Below are 4,558 nucleotides of genomic sequence, written 5' to 3' on the forward strand. Positions count from 1 at the left end.
CATAAAATGCCATGCATATTCTCTTTACTCTGTGCTCTCCTGACTGGCTGGACAAAGAGGGAGGACCCAGTGGAGGACTTGGAGGAAGCAATAAAAAGAGGCGGCAACGTGGCGCAAGGAATCATGATTCTGCGTTTATGGGAAAAACCGTCTGCCAAACACCCGATTAGACTGTGAGGAGAGCAAGAATAAAATTTTATTGTGTTAAGCATTGATAATTCTGGATTGTTTGCTACAACAGCTAGCATTAATTACTTGAAAAATATGCATTGTTTATATTAAGTGAGAACCATTTAAAATTTCAGTTCTTTAATTTTCCACATGTTATGTCTACCTTTCTGCCTTTTCATTTTTTCAGTTCTTTCCTTGTTCACATCTTTCAGTGGCATTCTTTTTTTCTCCTGAAAATATCCCCTGGGAAAAACATCTTTAGTTTCTACAACATGTCTGCTTCAATCTGTCTGTTCATTAACCACTGTCCCATTTGAATTATGTAGACCTTTCATGCCTCAATTATCTCTGTTAACTGCTAAGTTAGAATCCGGGTCCAAAAGCTGATTCCATAAATTGTAGTACATGTGATTCCAATTTATTCTTAAAACCTTGTAAAAGGGACACCTGGGTGGCTTAGTCAGTTGAGCATCCGACTCTTGATTTCAGCTAAGGTCATGATCCCAGGGTCATAGAATCAAGCCCCATGTCAGGCTTCTCACTGAGCATGGAGCCTGCTTAGGATACTTTCTCTCCCCCTGCTCCTCTCTCCTGCTCGTGCACACTCTCTGTCTCTAAAACAAAAACAAAACAAAAAAAATTAAAAAATAAAATAAAATAAAACCCTGTAATAATTTCTAGAAATTTGCAAGCTCTGTAATTATTAGAAGAGTTGTGGTCTTAATATATGTTTCTGCCTTTTCTTTTAGTAGCTTTTAATGATACATTACATGAAAATAGTGAAACTAGAACTCTTTGTCAGAAAAATGTAAGAGATAAAATGGACTTCACATGCACTCTTCCATGAGCATACATAAATTCAAGTAATATTTCTGTTAAGATATTCATTTGGAGGAGTGATTAAAAAAACAGAAAAATAAAATAAAATAAGAAACCTATAAGAACTCTAGGTCACATATCCCTAATTTCCATTTGCCTTAATTTTCTCCATAAGAATATGATAACTCATGCAAAGCTGAATTAGAATCTTCTTAGTGTACACATACATTATAAATATTAAGATTTCAAAATGCAGTACTGCTAGCATTCTAATTTTAATTATTCAAGGAACAAGACAATTTAACCTTTCAGAAATAATCCCACCTACTTCAAATAACAGGAAATGTAGAGTTACCAAATACTCACCTAAAAATCTGAGCTGTAGCTGTAATATAAATAAAACAGTTATAATAAAGGTATGTACAGTGTAATGTGATGGCCAGCGGAAGGCATATTAGAGAATAACCTCATAGATTGCATATCAGTCTCCAGAAAGAAAAAAGGTCTAGGTCTGAGGCAAAAAAGAATGGTTGTTTAGAAAACAGACCAAGGACTAACTGTAGTCCAAGTTAGGTTCCATACCTTATAGTAGATGCTATCAGTGTCCTGCCCAGATCTCTTTTCATTGGTTGGCATACTCACTCCCCAGGGATTCCTACTGTGGGCCACCAAAAACTCATTGCTGAATCCTTCTCAGGAAAACTGACTCTGGTATGCCAGAGTCATTCTGCCCACAAACGCTTAGGACCTTGCAATGTCCCTCTTAAAGGGTGATTCATTGTCAATGGCTCGTTATGCAGTAGAAAAGGAAGCCTAGCCTCCTTGTCTTGTGGGGAGATAGCTGATCTAGTGGGCTGTAGTAGCCAGGATTTGGTCACTATGAGTGATGCCAAACAAATGGTTTTATATAGACATTAAACTTATGCAATTATGAGTGATGGTAAAGGCATCTAAGGAAGACTGTTAACCATTGCATCTGATGGAAAATCCAAAGTGGCCAAAAGTCAGAAGACTAACAGTAAAGAAGAAAAGATGGACATAAACTGAGAGAGAACAAGAGCAAACTGGAACTCATGAAAGCAGAATAGAACCAAGGAGCACAGAAAGCCATGTCTGTTTCCCTCTGCCTCCAACCATGATGCTATAGCTGCCCTGTAGAGGAAGCTGGAGATCTGCACCTTCATCTGGTCTAGAGCTCAGAGAAACTGAAGGAGATCAATTGGGAGCTGGCATAGCTCTGGACCCAGCTGCCGCCTCTTGCCAAGCACAAGAGCCAGCAGATATATAGGTAATAGCGGGAGCCATCTGCAACCCCACCTAGAGCCCTTCACCACCTTCACTGTAGAAGAGCTGTTGTTTCACTTTTGTCTTACAAATTCCATGCATATTTCTCTTGTGGACAACCTTAAAGCCACAAGAGGATTCTAGGAAATACAGTTTCAACCTAACTACATCGATATGGTACACAGCTATCACAAGTTCCCACAGTACCAGCTGAACACACATTGCCACCGAGACTTTACATTGACTTCAGCTGAATACAGAGTTATACCATGATTTTTCTGCTCATTCTGTTTCCCAGTCACAGGCTTCACCTACAAGCATTACGTCAGCAAACCACTTGTGCGAGAGTTCTGTTTTAGTCTCTGCTTCTAGATAACACAACCTAAAGTAGTCCCCATCATGCTAATGAGCCGTGCATGTATTTCACTGAAAACAGGGAAATGTTGATGGTTATTTTTTTTTATTCTCACACCATTTTATTTTTGGTTTTTGAAATACAAATCAGAATCCATTTTTGTTACATATCATGGTAACAAGCTTAACATTTCTTTGCAATACAGGATGATGACTTAATATATGTATTTTCAAACTTCCTTTTTAAAAACAATACATTTTATTTTGGAAGTGTTTATTAAAAAGATGCATGAGTACACAGGCTGTTGTTTTTCATTATTTCAGTGTTTATGAATTCTGAACTCAGGTAGCATGCCTCCGACAGAAAATTTGGTCCTTTAAAATATATAGGTATTCTTCCTGTAAGAAAAATAAAGTTGCAGCGCATGTTGTGAAAAACAGAAATATGTGGTATAAGCTTCTGAGTGGGCTTGAAAGACAAGTCAGGATGTGTTTCGACCAGACAGGGGGAACATGCGAGAACCTCCCTAGGAACACGTGGCAGGACAAATGGCCTGGTGCTACCAGGATTGTTCTGCCTCACAGGGGACTTGAGGGTGCCAAATACAACAGCCACAGAATCACGTACTCGAAATTAACCAAGATTCAGTACAGAATCAGATGCAACAATAGAAGAACAATCTCAATAGTGAATTGATGCCTGGAAAGCAATTTGCAAACTTGGACCAAACACCTCAGCAGGAACGACATTCAACAGGTTTATAGGACCCGCTGAAGACAAGAAAAGACCTCTGTCATCCGCAGATGGTGCTTTGGGCACGAGTCATTAGCTTCCCAGGCACTGGGGACAAGCACGAGACGCACACAGAAAGAATGAATCTCAGCTGCTTAACTCTCCACCATCCTCTTGAGTATTAAACCCAGGCCACCTTTGGCCACTTGCAGGGGTGTCTTTTCTTCTTTGTTCTCAATGTAAATACTTGCCCCTTGGGTCACCAGCAGTTTTGCTTCTTCCACTCTCTCCTCATCACAGGCTAAGTGTCCTTGGCTGCCGCCCGGTGCATTGCTGTGGCCTCGTAATGGTCCTTCGCATCAGGATTAGCCCCGCCTTCCAGTAACAGGACGGTGATCTCGTGTCTGTTTTTGGAAGCTGCGTAATGTAGGGGAGTACAGCCATTTTGGTTGACTGCATTCACTTGGGCACCTTTACCCAGAAGGGCTTTCACAATCTCATCCCGGCCAGCAGACGCAGCAATATGAAGCGGAGACCAACCTGCATCATCTTTATCATTCACAGGCACTCCAAGCTGCAGCAAGAATTCAACAATTTCGGTGTGTCCAGCTGAGCAGGCCCAATGCAATGGGGTTCTGCTGTCCTGGTCGGTTCTAATCGCCAGGGATTTATCAGCCAGGATCCTTTCCTTCAGTTCCTCCAGCTTCCCGCTGTAGGCCAGGTTGCAGACCATTAGGTTAGATACACACCCCTCCATTTCGCTTTTCTAGGATCTCCGTGCAGCACCGGCGATGGTTATTTTTTTAATTAGATGTAAGCCAATTAGAAAGGTGTCACTAGGTAATTACTGAAGATGTAAAAGTTTTAAGGTGTGCTAAAAAAAATACTGCTAATTTAAACTATAAAGCAAGGCTTCCAGATCTCTTAAAATTATTATCTTACAATGGTTGAAGCTATTTTCAGAATTAAACATTGATCTTTATCAGATATTACTTTTTGTGTATACATTTAAAAAGGATACAATGGGAGCGCCTGGATGGCTCAGTCGGTTGAGCCACCGACTTTGGTTCAGGTTATGATCTCACGGTTCTCGGGTTCAGGCCCCACATCAGGCTCTGTGCTGACAGTTTGTTCAGAGTCTGGAACTTACTTTGGATTCTGTACCACCTTCTCTCTCTGCTCCTCCCCTGTTCGTGC

The 4,558-nt window shown here is 40.7% G+C and overlaps 1 pseudogene; it reads right to left on the minus strand.

The window, feature by feature from the left end:
- Window positions 1–3,303: 3,303 nt before the first annotated feature.
- LOC115292647 lies at window positions 3,304–4,143 on the minus strand (annotated as a pseudogene).
- Window positions 4,144–4,558: the final 415 nt, after the last annotated feature.

The sequence above is a fragment of the Suricata suricatta genome, chromosome 5 (genome assembly GCF_006229205.1).
Source record: "Suricata suricatta isolate VVHF042 chromosome 5, meerkat_22Aug2017_6uvM2_HiC, whole genome shotgun sequence".
Lineage (NCBI taxonomy): Eukaryota > Metazoa > Chordata > Mammalia > Carnivora > Herpestidae > Suricata > Suricata suricatta.